Source organism: Gallus gallus, chromosome 11 (assembly GCF_016699485.2).
Source record: "Gallus gallus isolate bGalGal1 chromosome 11, bGalGal1.mat.broiler.GRCg7b, whole genome shotgun sequence".
Lineage (NCBI taxonomy): Eukaryota > Metazoa > Chordata > Aves > Galliformes > Phasianidae > Gallus > Gallus gallus.
Genome location: NC_052542.1, coordinates 13,233,539 through 13,255,356, shown reverse-complemented (window position 1 = coordinate 13,255,356; position 21,818 = coordinate 13,233,539). Strand labels below are relative to the sequence as shown.

Sequence of the window (21,818 nt, the reverse complement as noted above, 5' to 3'; positions counted from 1 at the left end):
TACCGAGCACAGCTGAGTGTAACACGGCACCTTTCGAGGCCATCAGAAAAAATTCTAACAGATCACTACCTAAAGTGCTAAGAACACTCATGTTTTATAATACCTCAGAATTTTTGTTCAACCATAGTTATTGCAATTTATAAAAGCATAAAAGAATGGAGTTTGGAAAGGACCTCTAGTGCTTGTTCAGTCTAAACCCCTGCTCAAAGCAGCACCAATCAAAGCAGGTTGCTCAGAGCTGCTCTGAATAGTTCCAAAGGCTAAGATTCCACAGCCACTCTGGGTAATCTGTTCCAGTGTTTGACCACAATTTAACCACACTCTACACAGTTCAGAGCAACTAACCTTCTTACTTCATTTTCTGTCCCTGCTTTTTCATATTCTGCCAGATCAATATAAACCTTATTTGGGCTCTGTGCATTCAGCTTCTGTTCCTAGAAGTCAAGGAATTGTTCTCCTGTGGTTTCCCTTTGCTTATAAGAGAACACACCTATGGCAAATACTGGATGGGCCACTACATAGCAGCTATATCCTTCAGTTCACCCAGACCTGAAAATACAAATATATGAAGAATATGTTCTGAAATCAAGTACTGGGAGACCATGCTGAAAGTAATTCAGTTGAATATACATGCCGATGTATACATACAGGAACAACAAAAATGAGAAAAATGTTCAATGTGTATATTAACCACACATGCTTTCAATCTCACTTATAGAAGTCAACCCCATATGCTCAGAGGATTATTTAGATTCATAAAGTTATATCAAAAATGGATTTGCAGAACTGAAGGCATAGCTTCATAATTATAATGTCAGACCATCAATCCAAGCTATTTCATACTCTGTTGTGGGGAAAGGTCTTTCTTTCCTACTATTCACGGTAGCCAAAAGTTTAAAGAGTTGCCAGGGATAATTTCTTTATTATCCAGTTTATCCTGTCCCTCTAAGCCAGCCCTTATTCTCACCTAACTTTTATTGTTACTGAGTTAGCCAAACTGATTAATATCTTTAGAAAAATGCATACAAATTTATCGCAGACAATTTGACAAAACAGCAAACCATTTTTGCATTTCCAGACTTCTGAATAGCTTCATTTTATCACACTGTGATTATCTGTCTATATTCTTTTAATAAGTTTTAGGGCTGCAGAAATTCTAGGACCAGTATTCATTTCATGGCTTCAATAGCCATCAGATGGTGGCGATTATCATCTATTCTGTGCTGAACTTGTTTAAAAATTGAGATGATGAATAGGTGCTATAAATCCCTGCACTTTCCTTGACCATTCCATTCATTCAAAAAAATAATAATCAGTTGAGGAGCGATGTATGTTGCTGCCATACCCCTGCTATCACACATTTGACTTTGCTCTCAACTGTAAAGATAGACTGATAACATTTTTTTCTGTCAGCAGCTGAAGACGATTCTCATATCAATTCTATTCACAGAAGTCAGCACTGCTTGTTAATTCTCATAAAATATGTTCTTATTTTGTGAATTCTGATATTATTAATCTGCATGAAAACACCCTGAAGGATTTCAGAGAATCAAAATTTGACAAAGAACAAAGGTTTGGCAGACATTCAAGTTGAGTTCGATTTTAAGTCGAACTGTAGACCATCAGACTTAACTGTGACTGCAGCCCTTTGGGATGCTGAATGGGTTTCAGATACAAATCCTATTCATGATGTGATCACTGAGTAAATTGCTGCATACAAGTAAACTTTATCACAGAAAAAAAGGTCACATAAACCTTTCATTTTACAGAGAAATAGACAATGGGACTTTAAGACAGCATCGCAAGAAGTAACCTTCTAATACCAGACCTGTAAGTACTGATCTGAGGCATAAATATTACCTGTGACTTGTACTTTATACCTTTGCATAGAGCATTTGAGTAATACAAAATAGTAGTAAAAAAAAAACATATGCAAAGAACTTGCCTGGCTTCTCCTGAGGATTACTAGAGCCCAAAATACAGGAATCATTGGAAGTGTCTCTAATCTGAGCAAATAATATTAGTTTATACCTGCTAAGGATCTAACCTTACATGAACTGTTATAATACACAACCAAAATCCTTAAAATCATAAAGATATGCTCTTTTAGTCAATTCAGAAAAACTTAGGCTGCACAATTAAATAGGTTCACCTCAGCAGTTCAATAAAAACTTCAGGTAATGTCCTTATGGCTTTGATGTTCTTTAATGTTGATGTTGAACGGCATTTGTATCAGCACTATTAGCTGAAGCAAAGACTGCCTACCATAACAAGTGGGGAAAAAAAAAGTAAGAGAAACCATAATAATATCCCCTTGCCCTCAAATGAAAGTGCTTTCTCATTTAGGTAGGAAATTAGTTTCATAAACCTTAGCTTAATATGACCTTATTCTTCTGAGTGTCTAACATAATAGATAATTATTGTACAGAAAATAATTTTAGATACAGTTCTTTATAATAAAAGCTGTCTCCTCTTGTATCCACTGCTCATGAGTGTATGGATGTGCTATTACGCACAGCAGTACAAAAAAAAGTAAAAGTGCACTTTTAGTGCAACAATCTACAATAGAAGAAAAATGATTTTCTAGATGCTGATATCCAATGTAATAATTCTGTCAGTTGGACAAAACATATAGACAGGTCATAGAACTAGTTTAAGTTGTTTGTATTTACTAAAATAGAAGATTTGAATATTTCTGTAAGAGGTCCTTGGCTCCTACAGCTTACCATTCCAGCAGACAATGCAAATAGTTTAGTGTCTCTCATTTCACTACTGACTAGCTATTATAGTCATATAGGACACTTTCACTGAGAAAGTTACATTATGGGAAGATGTACTACTTGTACAGTCATAAGCAGACAGAAATTAGCCTTTGGTATTTCCTTTGTAAATTAAAAAAGAAACCACTAATCATCTTCCTCTTCCTAAAAGTACATTTTAGGCTTAATTTTTACTCTTGGAATGAGACTGGAGTAGGGAAGATATGCTTCTTTAGCCAATGCTCACAGAATCTTTTCTGCCCAGTAGTATCTATTTCTTTCCAAAGACAGAGTGCAGTGGGACATCATTTGGAGCTGGATAATATACTTCTCCACTGCAGCTTGTGACAGACCTTACCTGCATGGAAGGGCAAAGGTCTTTGCTTTAATTTAGAAAGCTTAATGAAAACAGAAGCAAAAGCTCAGAACAATCATCAGAAACGAGAAGGAAATTCTTCACTATTTTGACTGTTTTATTTGCCAAGATAAAATGTAGCTTGCAACTGCCTGGAAATCCTTTTCCCCTTCCATATATGGCAGGGGGAAGGTAGATTAGGTTCAGTGCCTAGCAGATTCATCCTGGATCCTTTGAAAGAACACATTTGAAAGTGCTCTCTTTAATGGAATCCAACTCATCACACAGTAAAAAAAAAAAAACCAACCAAACAAAAAACCCAAACAAAAATAAACCAACCAGTGCTTAGCCACAAAACTAGATCCCAGTTCTTCAGTGCAATGGGTGCTATAGAGATGTTTCTACCAACAACATGAGCAAGCACAGAATTCTAAATTAAAAATGATTATCAACTAGGAAAGATTTGAAATCATACTCCAGTGACAAGCTCTCTTTGTAAAACTCACTTCTCCATATAATTCTAAATTATGCCTTCTACTAGGAGAAGCCATTGTTCAATCTAAAAATTTTTTTGCCATTTTGTGAAGTATTATGCATATACTTCTAAACTTCTTTTCCCTTATTATTAGTAAAGTATAACGCAAAATAACTGAAAACTGAGTTTTCAGCCTGCACATAACTCACAAAGAAATTTGTATCAATAGGGAAATACTTGAAGCTCTTGTATTTCATAATCTGGATATTCATGTATTAGATGTGGTTAGCCAACTGCAAGGCTCAGGTTACCAATTTCAATAGGAATCATTTTATATCCTTTTCTAAGGGATTTCAGATGAATAACAACCTGTCAGTAATCAGTCTCAAGTAGCATAAAGCTTATCTTAAAAGCAATTAGAACAAGCAGCATGGTGTCCCCAAGTATCATCCATGATGACCCTGAAACTTGGCTGTATTTATAATGAATCCTTCCACAGCAAGTTAATACAGATTTTTCTCTGTCCCTTGTGAGCTTGTTTAGATGAGGAATATTTGCTAAATCTGTAATGGTACTGGCTTACTTCACTCATACTGATGTTATTGGTTTTGTGAAAACTGATACCAAGTTATTTAAAATAAGTAGTTTTTATCCACTATAAGCTAGTCCTTAACATTATTTTAATGGTGACTTAGAACTTCCTTGATTGAAAGTTTTATCTTCCAGTACAACAGATAGCCATGAATCATATCTATTATACCACACTAGTTCAGCATTATTTATAACAGGCTTGTGGGTAACCGCCAAATGTTCCACCACTGCCCAACTTTCAGATGACTGACCTATCATAGAACCCATTACTCTGAGTGACCACATTTTACTGCTCAGTGTAGACACAGATGTGCTTCAGCTCCCAACTTAACAGCCCTGTGCTTCACCATACTTCAACACGGTAGCTCAAAGTGACAAAAAATAGAACAGATTTGTAGTGCAAAAAATATCAGGTACAGTCACAGTTATGAGATACTAGGTTGTCCGTTTCAATGAAAATTCTTTATTAAATAAAAACTGTAGGGTTGGTTTTTCAAGCTACAATATTTAATTCAGTACACAGAGTCAAAAAGCTCCTGTCTTGGGACTCAAAGTTGCCCAAAAATGAAGACTTGCCTAGGACTTCTCCTGTATTGAGCTTTCAAAAAAAAAAAGTTTATAAGCAGCTCTCCTTCAGTTAACTCTGCTTCTACGCATACATCCTTGTTTCCTAACTTTTAGCTTTATCAATTACTTTGTGAATTTTTGCAACTCAGACCCTACTTTTAATTCCTTTTAAGCTTTTCTTTCTCTCTTTTTTGTGACCTGTCTGCCTGCTGTCTGCTCCCCTCACTCTCTCTGCTTGACCTGCAAGCTCACAAATCCTTTTTCTGATGCCCTTCATAGATTCTCCTGCTTGCCTCCCATTGCAGTCTCTGGAATCCTCTCTACCTGAAAAAATCCCAGCTGCCATCAGCAAATAAAACCTCTCCTTATCCTTCCAGCAAGCCTACACAATTCAGTTTCTATCTTTGAGAAACATAATACAAATGAAGAACAAATGATTAAAACAAAATCTATCTAGCATACCCACTAAATACATAAGTTCAAGTGTGAACACTTGCTCAGAGCAACAGCACCAAAATCCTCAATATATAGAGGCAAAGGTGAAATAGCTGCAATAATGCCTCTTATAAATCTTTTTCCTCTGTAGATCTCAAAGCACTTCACAGTAGATCATAATTTTTATCTCAATTTTATTCAGATGTGGACTAACATGTTTTACTAAGATACTGGTAAGGTAAGAAAAGCTTCATTTACAGGTTTCTTCTCATCAGAGAGCTCAGCCATTTTGGGAAGGTGGTCAGTGTAATTACTTTAAGCCAGTGGAAGCCAGCAGAGGAGTGACATGATGCGCTCAAGTTTCTTTTGACAGTCAGTATCATACCATGGACTAAAATAACATCTCGTGCTCAGGGAAGAAAGTGGACAGGATCTTCATAGAAGATAAAGTTTAAGGACACTGCTCTTGAGAAATGCCAACATGGTGCAAACACCAGGACACATCAAACAATTTCAACTCACACAACTATGGAAGCTCATAAGCCAAAAATTCCAGCACCAACCATAACACATTTAATCTCCATTTCTATATCACAGCACTTCTTGTTTTCAAAGCACGGGAAGAACTTAATTACCTGTTACAAAAAGCTTTCAGAAGTGTTTAGAACAACACAAAGAAAATACAGTAATTTGTAACTCCAGTTGTTAAAGAATTTCTACCCTCAGTGATTGCAGTCATCACAGATGGTCTGCCAACCATTTGAGGTCTGTGTTTCCTGAGCATAATCACAATTCTTCAGGGAAAACCTAAACATTGTTTAGCAACTCTGGACCTTCTGACTATGCCCAAAGGCAATTAATTTTTTTATAATGCCATCAGGTGAATCCCAGTGAGATTATAAATATATATGTATATATTTTTTACCCTCCACCTCTGTTTTCCATTTCTTCTTGTATACACTTTATCTCTAAAATATATGGTAAAAGAAAGAAAGCACAATCACAGTGTGTGAAAAATACAAATGAAGGAGCCTCCTACATCGCAGGCCATTCATCTTCTTCTGATAATGCATGGCAGGATGTGATAAAATAGGGGCAAGAAGTATCCTGTGACTACCCTGGAAGCCAGAATTAAGCTTAATTTGCTTCTTAGACAAACATACAAGTCCATAGTGTTCTACTGACACAGGAGAGCCTCAATGCATGCACACATGAACTAAAGTATATTTAGTTCCCTTTCTTAATGCTACACCACCTTTGAAAAATCTTACATATTATTTTAGATAATCATGTTTATGATTTTATATTATGGATTGAGTCCTTTTGAAGGTGATCAGTAAAATCTCAACATAATTTTCAGCCTCACTGACAGAGATCACTAACACAGATGAACTTAGCAAAAAAGGAAACTTTTTTTTGCTACCATATGATTTTATCTGACAAAAAAAAACCAAGGGCCTAGTCAATGCAGTACTAACCCAGCCATGAAATCCAGTGAGAGTTCAAAGTCATTTTGCTGTGCTCAGACTGCAAAGATGGTGGTCAGAATAACTAAATATACAATGACATGTTAAATGAGAGACTTCTGAATCTGTTACAAATGGATTTTCCCAAGAGAGAAAGAAGGAAAAGTCAGCAACATTTTATTAAATACCATACACTTGAGCAATTTGGTTTCCATATCTTTATATCTGACACAATAACCTTATTGTGCAATAAGGTTTTCCTGGTATACTCTACACTGCCACTGGCTCCCTCTCTTTTCTGCTGGGATTTCTCTCTTTCAAAGACATAGGTGAGTTAAGGAAATACTTTTTACAAAGATATAATATGCTCTTCTTATTACAGAAAAAGACAAGATGAAGCTGCAGAACTCTTCTAGCAGTATACTAATGCTTATTTTATTTAGTTGAAAGATCTGTGCCTTATATGTGCTTTTAAAGGAAATGAATTTTTTAATAGGTTAAAAATCATTTGCCTTGTTCAAAGTGTCATTTTCCAATTTCAAACAACTTTTTGATTACATCTTTTCTTAAAATTGATTATTTGTAAAGTTTAGAGGAACGTTAATGTAATCAACTACCATTATTTTAAAGTAATGTTGAAAAATATAGCATCAAGCAGAGAGTTAGACTGAAAGCTCCAACTAGCACTGGGTAAGAGAGCCTCAAAGCATGTTAAAAGACCAAAAGAGAATGGATTTTTTTTCCTTAGGTGTGCACTGGAAGATACTGATTCATGCTAGATTAGTGTTGCACAGCAGCCTTCCCAAAGCTTTTCCTGAATCTGACGGGAGAAACACAGTAAAAGAAAACTCTCTAGAAATAATTACATCACAAAATATATCAGGTATAAAGGACCAAAACAACACAGGCATTTTTACTAAAGCCCTGCAGGATTATCATGATGCACTGGACAGCTGTACAGCAATGATATCAATCATTATAGTATAGTCACACCTTGCTTACAACATGGTGTCAGAGCTCACATAGGCCAAAATCCAGAGTTGCAAGGTTCTGATACCTTAGAATTTTCCAACATCGTGTACTCTTAGAAAGAGCAGCATGCTTGAGACAGCTTTAACACACACCTCCCACAAGAGCTTCATAAACCAATGCTTTTTTAACAGCTTTTATGAGTACTTTGCAGCACACACACACACATACATATAAAGAGAGAAAAGTAATAACAGGTCTAAATTAACTAAAAAGGGTGATAGCCACAAACCATTGAAAGAAAGAAAGAAAAATTTGCTTACCTATCACAAGCATCTGGGCCCAAATACTCCAATAAGAGAAATCTCCAAGTAGAAAACCCTCCCTTGTGGCAGTTAGCCCATAAATGAGGCTTAGGGAGGGGTGTAAGCCGGTTCCACCCCCCACCGTTCTAGTCAGAAAAGTGAATTGCTTTCACCTGTGCTCCCAGGGCTGGCTGTGTCCATCACCAGGTGCTCAATCATTAGTTCAGGCCATGACTTAGCAATTCCCATACCCACATATACACACACACAAAAGTTTAAAATATATATATATGGTAGCCTTCACTAGTGAACAACCTAGATATATTCTTACTAAGCCAAGAACTACATTTATCCTTAAATACAAACTCTAATAAGGATTTTTTTCTATATTCTGAATAAACCTGTCTGGTTAGGTATTGTTATTTTTGACATGCTGTCTTCTTTATGAGAAAGAACACTACTCTGAGTAGTCAGTTCCATCAAAATTTATGAAACTGTGTTGGAATAAGTTACACTGTCAGTTTTGTTACTTTTTTTTTTTCCTCATAAGAAAAAGTTAAATAACAATGCACTAAATTTTTTCAGGAAACCTGAGTTCTAAGGAGTGAGGTCAACACTGCTGACACACACATAAAAAAAAAAAAAAAAAAAAAAAAAAAACAGAAAAAAAAATATTTCCAGTCCCATCCAGAGACATTTAGAAACTGACAATGAATGTAGAAATTAAATAACATTGGCTTTTTTTTTTTTTTTTAATCTCATTAGGTTGTCTCAGGATGATGAATGAAATGCTTGCCACACTGAAACTGGTGTTACAATTCCCTAGGACAAGGAGTTCACCTTTTGTTTTGTTTTCAGGACTGTGTAGAGAGGTGTCTTTGTTATTCTTTTTAAGGTGAACAGTGTTTAGTGTGATGAAATTACAAGGGTATCTAAATATAAAGTCCTTCTGGTGGCTCGGCAATGACCCCAGAGATAAAGCATGCTAGAAGTGACAAGTACATGAGTAGGACTTTTGGTTTACCTCTAAGATGACACAGTCATTCATAGCCCAAAGAAGCTCCTCTGATGGTAATATTGTAACTCTGTGTCATATTTAATCTATGCATCACAAAGGTATAAAATACTGAACAAAGACCTTCTTGGGGAACACAACAAATAATACCTCATTCAAAGGGTAGCCAAGAAGAAATGCAGCCACTGATGGTGAAGAGACAGTAATTGGTTTCCCGTTATCTGTCAGAAAGCTGTTTAGTTGCTGTATATTTAAAACTCTGATAAAGTGTAAACTAGATCATAGGGGACATCTGTACCTGGATTTTATTACCACCATTGTACAGAACCCAGAATAAAGGTATCAACTTTACAGAGCTGGCAGGGAATGCAACTACTTAGGAAGCACTACTCAATCAAGGCTATTTAATCAGCGTATCTAGAAGCACCAGGAAGAAAAACGTATTTTTTGAAGTGATAGAGTGGCTGAGGTGTCGATTCCCTGTTTACTTACCTTTTTTTTTTATTATTATTATTTTTACTTCCATTTGCAATACCACTAAAAGAGAATTTTTACTGCTTTGAATGTTTACCAATTTAGACAGTATTGCACCATTACTGCAACATGGTAGCACTGCCCCACTATTGAAAATCTACTTTGCAAGTAGGTGGGAAAGGCGACTGTAATCTACCTACACATGCAGAAGTTCCAAAATTTACCTTTCTTTGAACTGAAGTAAATTAGACCAAATACTGTAATTTGTTCCTCACTTTCCATCTCAAAAACAAACTGATAATAACCAAAAGTATTCATGAAGCCGAAGGAGTTATATTTCCTGTAATTTTTTTTTTTTTTTTGGCATAATAATTTTACACTTCTCTTTTTCTCTGAAACCCTGCGGAAATTAAATTAACATTTTTAACTGTCTGCTTCAACTTTGCCACAATAAAGGAGAAGAATTATGGTTAAGCTTTGGAGCATCAAATTCAAATGTAATATCAGTAAAGCGATTTCTCTGAAATTTGTAAACAATATATTGCCTGGGAGAGCCTGCTGCTGTTAGTAATTTTGGACTGAGTTCTTTATAGCTGCTTATTCTAACATGGCGTTTCCATCCTGTTAAAATGTCATAAGGATAAAGGAGTAAATTTTGACAGCTGTGACAGGATTATCATTGCTAAGGAAATCACATCCTTGGTACTCGTATGTTTCAGTACATCTATTCTACTTTGTCTTTGGCCTTGACTGAACTAAAAATTACCTTCTCAGACAAGAACAGAAATATAAGAAAAGACAGAAAATATTATTATTCTCTTAAATAACTTGATGCTTGAAATTGCAGCAATAAAAAACAATCTCTCTGGATTGTTTTTATTTGCATTGTTCAGATTTTGAGGGAATACGAGGCTTCCTTCTTCAAGGACAAAGCCAACACACATTTTATCTGGGCATGCAAACAGGAAGGGTTTTCTTGTACGTATGTTAGATGAGAAACATGAAGGAAGATTCCACTAACATTAGCCACTCAATCTGTTCTGCTATGTGCAGAATGGGTATGAAAAGCAGCAAATGATATATGCAACACCCCGAACTTTCAGAACATTGGAATTACCACTCTGGATCCATTTAATTTCAAAATCCTCTCTGTGACAAATGAAAGTACACAAAACCATATGAACTGCAAAAATCCTGCAGTGGACAAGTGTAGCTTTATGCACTGGTTCTTTTCTTTTCTTTTCTTTTCTTCAAAAGCAAAAAAATAAATATTAAAAATACAGCAAAGAAACAAAGCATGGCTATAACTACTATTACTGTTGGCAGTCACGTACTGTCTCTCAGGCTTCACTCCTGAAGATTATTTGATATTAAGGGCATGTAAGTTCCACTGATTGAAATGCTGATTTATGGGCTCTGAAATTCTATGTCCAGAAATACAATCTCCCAGTAAACATCAGTTACTGCAGCAGCAGTGATATGAAGCGATTCCTCCAAGCAGCTGGGAAAGGGAGTAAAGAGGGAGTCAAATGGTGTCAAATACTCGAATCAAAGCTACCAAGTGCACTTCTGAATTTGTTTCAATTTAAGATAAGGCTGCATTTAGAAATAGTAGCATGACTATGCAATTTGTCATTGCAAGTTTCTATGCTTATACCTAGGCTGAATTGACTAAACTGACTTTTTATTAATTTATTTTATTTATTTGTGTCTCTCTGGCTTCCAAAGCTGCCACATACATCTATTCACAAGCATTGCAAGTCATGATTAGTTTCCTCAGATTTTATCTTCACACAAAACTATACTACTTCATCTTTTCTTAAATATCGTAATTCATCCAGTAGCAGTATTGGATACAGCTCATTACTGCACCATTGGATCTCATCCACTTATCTTTATACCCAAGTGGAAGTTTAACAAACTGTATAAAGACCTTCCTGTCCAATACCAATATATACATTGGTGGGATCTCTTTGTAGTGGCAAAAGATACTCATGTCACTAACAATTCTGTGCCAGTGCAAAGGCAGTGACTACCATTTTCTCTTTGCCCAATCAGAGAAAACACCGAAACATTAACACCGTGGTGATGTTCTGCTGCCTAATTGCTCTTTGACAGTCATTACTTATAAATCCTATGTTTCAATGCATCATTTACAATCACTGAAATACTAACCTTAACATCCTTTTTTATACTCATTACATTCTTGCAGGACTTGAGAAATCTGTTCTCCATCTGAGATGGCATTTCTGCTGGTTTGTTGAGGCACTCAGTACTCTGTTCTCATCTTCACCCTTTTCTGCCCCCACAGAATACTAAAACACACTTGATGCTAACACTACCATTTCCCAAATGCGCCCTAGGGGATGATCTGCCACAACAAAAAGGCTGCAAATATCAGGCCACTAGTGAAATAAATGTTCTTCCAAAGTGGAGGCAAGATTTGCCTACACTTTTGTTATGAGAACAGCAGCTTGGTCAGCTAGCTAATGGAAATGTTACGTTTGACAGTCAGAACTCACATGAAAAATGAAAAAGGCCTTCAGGTAATGTTAGCTACAGAAGTTTGTTAACATATGAACTGACCAAGGGTCAAAGCTGCCAAGGTGTTTAGGCACCTAAAGCTAGACAGTGTGTTAGGCATTTGAACTACCTGAGTACTTCTGTATAAGCCACTATGCATTCATATTGTGTTCAGTACATGAAATACCTTGTCCTTGAGAGCACCATCATGAATCAACCTGATTGTACAGCACATATAATAAGTGTTGCTGTATCATGACTTAAATTATCAATATCCCTTTAACTGCACACGAAGCCCTGCAAATGTTTGCAGCACATCTTTCACACTTGCAATCTTCACACTTTTGCTGCCTGTGTGAACATCACGCTCAGTTAATTTGCATTTGTGAACTGCAGGGTTTTGCATGTGCAACCAGGTGCACACAACATCAGTTATCTTTTGCAAGGCTGAGGCCAAATGCTAACGTTCTTAGATTAAAAAAAAAAACCAATCATACGCTCTTTTCCCCTTTACATTGTACTATAAGAAAGGTGTGGCAAACAGTATGCTGTGACTTGTCTTAAAAGACATGAAGAATGAAATGACTCTCACAGATATTACTGGACTTTCAACAAGCCCACAGACTTGCAGGTGATGTTTAAGACTGCTGATCTTTTCTCTTCAGTATTTGTTCCCTTTGATTTTTGACATTGTTTGCATCATGTAAAAGTGATACTCACTGAATAGTGAAAGTAGTATGTACTACATGAAAAGCCTCAGGCTGTTGTTGTTTGAAAGATTTTTATACCTTTAAATGTTGACAATATCCTGCCAACAGTCCTTTAGTTGCTTCAGTGAAATATAAACAAGAAATATGCAGAGTTTAAAGTCCTTCAGAAAGCCATAATTATACATACATTCATCGTCAATGTGTTTCTTTGGAGATTTTATTAACCATACATGTCTACTTAATCCTGAAGTTTTCACAGCAGCAAAGTGCACAAGACTGCAGCTAAGGTTTTGTCAGCACTTTCATTATTAACTTATTTCTACCATATCTACAAAGCATCTTGCTAGTCTGAAACTTGACACAGAGGCCTCACTCTCTTTTAATGCTGTTGTTTGTACCTTAGTATTTCACTGCCAAAAAAAATGGCAAGCCAGTATCATGGAGCTCTCTTTCTCATGTGATAATAGTTTTGGTTTTAAAAAGGGGGATAATGTACTGCTGTGGCATTTAAACTTCTTTTTCTTGTCCTCTCTTGTTGGCTAATTATTCCTTTGTTGTAAATCAGTTAATTATGCCTGTATCATAGCTCTTTGTGAGACAGGAATCTCCTTCTGACATTGCTGATAATTAAATGAATTGAGATTGATTTTTCATTTGTGATACAGTTCTGTAGCATTTTTCTTTATTGTACATGGTAGGAAGTGATAAAGATAATTGCAAGTGATATTTTGTTGATCACAGAATGGAGACAGCTTTTCTGCTATGGTGCAACAGGTTTTATGAACTGATTTAAGTTACTAAGGGTGAAAGGAAGGAAAAGGAAGGGGGATTGTACCCCTTTTATTCATCCAAGAACAGCTTTAACAGTCTTACAAGAGTCAGAGAATCCATCAAAAGTTCACATGACATTTAAGGAAGATAATTATATATGAATTTCTTTTGGATAGTGACTGCATACGTAAGGAAAATAGCTCCTGAGACTGAAGGCTCTCGTTGCCTCTGTGGGTGACCCATCTCCTGCATTGCTTACTGTTAGTTTGCTATGCATGAACACTTCCAAATCTGAAGAAGCCAGTGCAAAGATCTTGATACATTTTGTTTCTCTTTAAGTATTTATGTCCCTTTGCAAGGATAATTTAACTATTTTCAGACCTGTTTTAAATTATTAAATCTTTCATTTCCTCTTTTCAAAAACAAATCTGAATAGAGAAACAATGAACATATATATAAAATCACATAACTAACACATAATTGATACTTGGCTAGAAGAACCCATGCTGGCTCGGTATTTAAAGATTGAAATGGAAGTCTGAAGAAATTAACCTCTAGCACTCTGGCAACCTAAATTTTGCAAGGAATTGACTTTCTCGAACTTTCATTAAAAAAAAATAAAACCCCACAAACAGAACAAAGAACTGACAGCAAAATAAGTTTCCATTCTTATATTGCCAAGGAATCATTTAATATCCAACTTACTACAGCACTGTAAGATATCCATTACATCCAGGATACTCTAGTATTTGACTATTTCTAGCTGCTGTGTAAGTAGTTCCGCATTATGTGCTTTTAGTATTTGAGAATACATTCTATTTTGACTTCTCAAAGCAGCAAGATTCCCTTCAACACCTGACACCAACTTTAAGACAAATAATGCTTCAATTGCAGTTTCTTCTCTATTTTCAGTAATCATCTGTAGAATTACTGAGAAATATGCTTCTCTTGATTATGGATGTGTCAATTAGGACAGTTTTAAACAACAAAAAAAGACTACAAAACTTTCACTACAGTATCCTACCACACTGGTCTTTGTTGCTCTACAGGAAGTAATGGGTGTTGAACGTACAGATGTTTATATTATAATTACAATATTATTAAAATGACTCTTGAAGAAATCTGAACCTCTAAAATGCTGATTTATAAGGAAGGATTCCTCATAGCTCTAAAAGTAACGGCTTATGGAATATAAGAGAAAATAAATATTTCCTTTGTATGCTCATATCTACATTTGCAGATAGTCTCTTTATAATACTCTCATTGCCAGACTTATTAAAAAAAAAATCAAAGTTATTTACATGAATGAAATATATTTTTCCTCCACTACATTATTCTAATAGGATTTGGTAGAGCTAAAAGTAAACTGCTAAAATATGCTGCATGGCTAAGTCTATTGTCTGCAAGTGTTATTCATTCATTAAGATAACATTTTTAGGGTTTGGTACCTAGCTTCTTGAGGCTGAAAATAAGCCTTTATTTGTCCTTCAGGATTATTAACAGTAAGTGATTTCCACATTAACATCAATAGCAATAATGAAGATGTCCTTTTCAATTCATTCTGAGGAACTTTGAGTGAGAACTGTTATTTGGTGAAGCTTCATTCTTTAATAGAGTCCAAAGATAATTGGGTATTGAAAATTCCATCTAAATCAACCAAATAAATCTTTCGGTTACCAAATTAATAATTTCAGTGATGCCATCAGCATTCAATTTTCACTCCATTAAATTCCTAAATTCATGTGAGAATGGCACAGCAAACAAATTAAAATGAGTTTCTTATAAAAATGAGAATGATAAGATTATGCCTTCTAAAAAAGCAATTTAACTCAAATAAATTATTTTTAAATTATTAAATGAGGCATTGCATTAACTATGAAAGAGAAGTATAAAAGGGCACTGGCCTATGGAAAATAAGACATCTATAGATATAATTGTCCAAGGTTATAGAGGTCTAATAATTGGCTCATAAAACTTTATGGCAACTTGTACAATATTCTTCTTTCTTAAGATAGTATTCTGATCAGCAGGATGATAAGACAGGGAAGGACACACTTTTATTTTTTTCCACAGGAGCACATGGTTAAATGTTTTCAAATAGCCTCCTATTGCTTTGCTCAACACAGAGTATTAGAGCAAAATGTTACTTGCTCTGTGTGGAATATTAAATCACTTTTGAACTACATCATGTTACAGTAAGGCAGCTTAGTGTCAAGAAGTTCTGCAGGAAGAATTCAGGATACAAGACAAGAAAATTCTGTAATTGTTTTCTTTAGACTATGTGCTCAGTACATTGAAGGCTTGAACCTGTAAATGTCAGGTTTGATACGTTCTCTCCTTTTCAGTTCTTGTTCAGTCAACTTCATAGAAAGCCAAAATTCTGAAGAATGAACAAAAACAAAATAGAAAGAGACTGCAGTAGCAGCTTGATAGCAAAGCAGTGTGAATAAATGAGATTTTCATATGCTTCCTGTAAAAGAATATATGCTACCTCCTGCTTATGGTGGAATCCTATCAATAATATACAAAAAAAGCAATAGGTGGAGCTTGAGGAATGTTCCACAGATGTAGTCTGTAGACAGATGTCATCAGAAGTCTGTACAGGTAAAATGGAGGTCTGCTATTATAAATTTATAATAAAATAAATTCTGCCTTTCTACTTCCATAGATGTCTTTGAAGATAACTCCTCAATTTCAATACACATACACACCCTTATATCCATGCCTTATTTTCCCTATATTCTGTCCACATCCTGAAAAAAAAAAACAGAAATAGAAACACTATATACCACAGTTAGATAAACATTTTATATTCTATTTAATAATATGATGCAGTAAGACATATGCAAGTTGTTTCACTAGCTTCAGTGCAGGTTCACACCTTAGATAAGAGAGTTACTGTGAAATTAGATATCCTTGTTCTTAAGCATTAACAGGCATTTATAGCCACTGCAGCTTCCTAGGGAAAGCCTTGTAGTCAAGTTCTCAAGAATTCTCTACTAGCCTCCTCCCATAACAGTGAGCCAGCCTGAGTTCAGATACCCTGATGATTCCAGTAATTCTTGCTCCTATAAGCTGAATTCTTTTATGATTTCTCTTCACTTTCCATTCCAACTAATTTTAACATAAAAAAAGTACCAAACCAGAAAACATTAAGGAATCAGATATACGAACTCTATCCTACAATGTGAGTGCTGTTTGAATTAAAGCACTACAGGGTTTAGATAGCCCTGATTTCTTCACCTTTGATTTCCCAGTGATGTCCAGAATAAATAATTGCCTTATTAAAGGGCTTCTGAAGCCAATAGAGCAAGGTAGAAAACACCAAAGTCACCAATTCAGCCTTTGATTCTCTCTGACAGAAAATTAAAAATGAATGAGAAGAAAATTAATAATAAATGTATTCATGGCCTTATTGGAATTCATGACTCTCTTGCCAACATTAAACAAGTTCAACCAATTGTTCCTCTTAAAGTGAAATAGCATCTGAGTTGCAAGCTGTTCAAGTACTATATTTTTTACTTAGATACACTAAATTAAAAAAAATAATAATAACCCAACTAAATACTGCCTCAGTTGCAAATTCCTTAAGCACAGACTTTTAGTGAAGTCTTTAAAGAAAATTATAATTCTTAATATGTGTGAAAATAAAACTAATGGCCTTTAAGCCAAGCAAGAGTTTGAATACATGCTCTCACACTCCTCCTTGCATCAAACAGTAACTTTACATCAACACGGTTCTCAAGACTTATTTCTTCTCAAAACCCAAAGGACACAGGGCATTCTACTAGAAGTACAAAAATACATTTGCTCCTCAACTCCATTTTTTAGGGAAGCAAGAGTTAATTCACAGAGGCAATGTCATACTTATTATGAAAAGAATCTTAGTATTGAAATGGTAAAACCGTCAAACAAGTTCAAGAGCTAAAAATTACAGATGTACTCTTCTCCCTTGTGTACTCTCATCCATGTATTAAAACTCTGACCTATGACAGAATTCAGGCAGCACAAGACAGCCAGTCCAGTATGTGTTGGGAATTTGGGGAATGATATGAAGTCAAAAGTGATAACTTAGCATCATAAAAGCAGTCAAGGATCTGAAATTCCTTTGAGCCCAGCATTCTCTTAGTGGCTGTGACCAGCATCAGATGCTTAGACAAGAGTAAGTACAGCTATTTTAGATACTCCTGCTGCATGTTTATCCAGCACACAGATGGAGCTGTTCAGTTCTAGCTACAGGTTTTTTTTGACTCTTTTACGATCAGCCTTGCCCACAGTTATACATGCAGTCTCCAACCAAGCTGTCATCTACGTCTGTGAATGAAAGAAGATAACCTTTACATTGCCAAAAGTCTGAAGAAGGTTTTACCATTTTCAAAGTGTATTTCAGAAAATGAAACACCATGAGGCTGAGAACTTGGCTTGCAAAAGATAACGTACTGAAATATAAACGGCCACAGGTACATTTAAGAATGACATCAGTATGACTTTGTTCAAAACTACTTTTTGAAGTCAGGAAAGAACAGATTCCATTTTGTTTAGGGACAAAACTGGGAGCTTGTTCACCACTGTCAGTCAACTGTGGGTCAGTATGGTGGGTGAGTGCGCAGAAGAATAGTCCCCATTTTGAAAGAATGGACTAATTATTTCATTAAGAAAGTGTTTAGCTTTACATCTGCACTAATCAGAGTACACAGTTCTGCATAGATGTGAAAGGATTCTGTACCACCTCTACCGCAGCTGAGTATTTCCAGAGGCATTTCATGCTTTCTTCTGTCTCTGCCCAGGATTGTGGCAGAAGTAAATAAATACAGAATTATTTATCCAGTAATTCTCCCTGAAGTCCACAAGAGCAAAACATTTGAGCTGTCTTAAGAATGGGATGGTATTCTACATCCCAGAGTAAGAGTGATTCAACAGGCTTAAATCAGTAAACTTAAATCAAGATCATTCAGAACTGGGAAGAAGTGTCTAATATAGCAAGTCTTTTAATGCCATGGATGTCTGCTCATTTTTAAATTCATAAATGACATTATCTACTACTAGCCTTTCAGTGCACTTGCTTGGTTGATCTTTTATATCACTGTATTTACTGACTAGATCTATAGTCAAAGGAGAACAAATACGAATTGTTTTCTTCAAATTACTGGAAGGCTAGTATACATTGACAGTCTATTTCACAACACATTTCTGTGGCTGATTCTCTGGAAATCAACTTGCAAACACAAGACTATAATAACTCTAAATCTTTGACTGTGGAAAAAGAATAGATAGATAGAAAGGAAAGATTTTTTCCTGGCAAAGTCTATGTACAGCTGGCAAGAAAGCTTACCATCCAGACTTCAGCACTGAAACCTACATACCACATCACAGGAAATCCAGATCAAGTACCCTATTAACTTACAAGAGCCTGTTATAACCCCCTCATTCAGGAAAATGGTGCCAAAGCGAATTATGCTGCCATAAACAAATGTAATGCTAAATAGGTAGCAAAGAAAGAAAGTAAAAAAAGGTATCTGTTTTTTAAAAAGCAAATGCTTTCTGCAGCTCACTGTAACAATAAACACACATTGGTATATAAATAGTTAGGAAAAAATCTTTGCCGAAGTTAGTAGATTTCTCATCTTTATGAGTTTGGAAAGTGGGTTTTCTATATTTTTATTTTGAGAATTTATTTAGTCTATTGGATAGAATTCATTAATAAGATAATTTGTATAACTTCAGTAACTTTTAATAGGGATAAATTTAAATCTAATGTAAATGCATCTCTCAATTTCAATCAGTTTTGGATCAGAACTTCTATACAAATTTGCAAAGTAATACAGAATTCAGCTCATTGGGGCACATTAGCCTAAATATTCTTGTCAAAACCATACACCATTTCCAATCCATAACATTAAATAGTAACTCATAAACTTATGAATATGTTTATTAGCCTTTCAGAGACAGGCACAGACTAGTAAACATTTCAAAGTCTGCATCTCACTAGCCCCTAGGGTGTATTCTTTAAAGAAGTCATTGATTTTTGTCATCAAAAAACAAGTATTCAAGTAACAGTCTCAAACACAAGATGATGGTAAAGTACCCAGGATTCCCAAAGGTGCGATCTGTAAAAGGATCATTGATTTTGACCTTTTGGGTGGATTTGTCTTTTTTCCTAGTGTTTTATTATGTGCATCAATAACAGGGAAGGCAAAAAAAAAACGAAGTGAGAGAGAGAAAATATAACTTTTTAGAGATGCATGTTTGGACTGCTGCCAGGAAAATGTTCTTTGCATTCAAGTAAACCACTGTAATCAAAAAGAACAACAAAAAATAACCTAAAGCCAAAATATTCCAACAAAAGTGATGTAATTGTTAAGACCAGTAATTGGCTAAAAAATTTTTGAATTATCTGTTTTTCTCACATTCCATAAGACTCAACATTTTTCATGCATGGCTTTTGTAAACATATTCATTACCTTCTCCACATATGAAAGTATAGATCTTGATTTAAGAGGACACAGAGACCAGATTCAATTGTCAGCTATTGTTAAAAAGAATCTTGAGAGGCACCAGTAAAATCAGTACATAAGCCCCATAGAAACAGCAGGCTGAATTTGCAGTACAGTATCTTGTATAAATAATTTTTTTTTTCTTTTTATTCCTATTAGTGTGTGAAGTTAAAATACAGACTTGTCTGGCTCCTCTATATCTCATACAGAGCCCTGAAAATGCAGATATTCAAGATTTGTGCCAGAAGAAATACTATGTTATGTCTAGACCATAGGAAGGAGGGCAGCAAGATAATAAAAGAAAATCTGTTTATTCTCCAGCAGGGGCATGACTTCAGCAAAAAATGGGCACATGAGGATATCTGAAGAGTATTTTATATGGAAAATGCTGAAAATAGCAGGAATTATGTCCAGTACAACTGCTTATTCCATTATCAGTGGGGTAAAATCCTGCATGTAGTACAACAGGATAGCCTTTACCTTCCCCCAGTCATGCAGCCAGTGGAGGAAGGAGCATGGAAAAGTACTTTTACTGGTACCAGGTCAAGTTTGGCAGGGGACCACACCAGTGGATAATGCCATGGCCTGCAGCCCTGGTAGATAATAGCAGAGTTCCCTCAGTTGCCAAGCCTTTCCCCTGTATTTGCAGTCTAATCCCAGTCAAAACACTTAAGGTTGCGTTTTTGCCATCTATACATAACATACTGCCCATCTTAGCAAACTTCAAACAGGAAGGTCATGTAACCTTTATTTTCTAGTTTCCACTAAGCCGTGTCAACATTCTGCCACTGCTATTTACATGTATCAGGGGTCGTATTAAGCACAGGTAAAGAGGGAGCGCACTGTCCAAATCTGGAGTTAGGAAGATAAAATGTATGTGATTTGCCCCATTAAGCAAGTTGCATCTGTTCTTCACTCTCCAAGCATATGCTGCATGTGAAAAATGAGAAGTGTAAGCTACATCCCCAGCATCTATCTGCACTCCAGCTGTGAAGGTTTATACTTGTATTTCTTTTTAGCTCCTACAATGGATTTAACTAATGGTAATTTTGCACATTACTAAGAATTCTAAACAAAACAATCCTTTCAGTGAAAATGAAGAGGCTATGAAAATGATTGTAAAGTGGATTAGTGATCACTTACGGTAGATAGCTGCTGACAAGATACTGCTTATTATTACCATGAACATACATTTATAGGTGCCAGAAAAAAAAAGCTCATCATTGAAATAATACAGACATTTCAACATATCCTCTAACAGAACAAGCTACATCAAAGAATTCTTGTCATTTCAGCAGGAAAATTTCCTGTGGCTATCTACCAGAAGACATTCAAAATAGCACAAGAGTCTGTTACCCCTATGGTTCTAATCCACCTTAGAAGGAAGCAATTGTACTGTCCTCCTAAGGGTACCTGTATCCTAACACTAAGTGACACAGTCACTATACTTGTGTAACAGATGCTCGGTGATAAAACATTTTGGTAAAGATGCTGAATATTAAGCAATCTCTTTTATTCTCTGTTTTATTCTTCTTTACATGGGTATTAGATTACAGGATTACCACTCTATCCGGTGGAAATCAGGCTAGTATTTAGCCAACACTAAAGGCTGAGCAAATTTTGAAATAACATTTGCTCTCACAGCTTTTACAAATTCTGAAAATGCTTCCTCCAGAAAGACAATTGCTCTGCTGTCCTTTCTCACTGCTGTCCACACTCAAGTTTACATGAACAAGACTATTCCACTGGTTTGCAAGTTCCTCAGTCCCTACACATATGTCATTCAATATATATCTTACATACACAAGAGAACAGAGATGGATTCTGCTTGTATTTACATGTTACTGACTACCTTTGCAGTAAAGTGTCACTGACGTTATTGTATGGGTCAAGGAATATAATAAAGAAC

At 35.6% G+C, this 21,818-nt stretch overlaps 1 long non-coding RNA gene across 2 annotated transcripts in view; it reads right to left on the bottom strand.

Annotated features, from left to right (window-relative positions):
* The window catches only part of LOC121111691, a 282,447-nt gene that overhangs the window by 231,350 nt on the left and 29,279 nt on the right, over positions 1 to 21,818 (bottom strand). The window contains exon 1 of one of the 2 annotated variants that reach the window (XR_006931191.1): positions 7,941 to 7,999. The exons of the other annotated variant lie outside the window; for it this stretch is intronic. This is a non-coding gene — a long non-coding RNA (uncharacterized LOC121111691). Of the gene's footprint in view, positions 1 to 7,940; positions 8,000 to 21,818 lie in introns of those variants that run through there. 2 annotated transcript variants of the gene reach the window in all.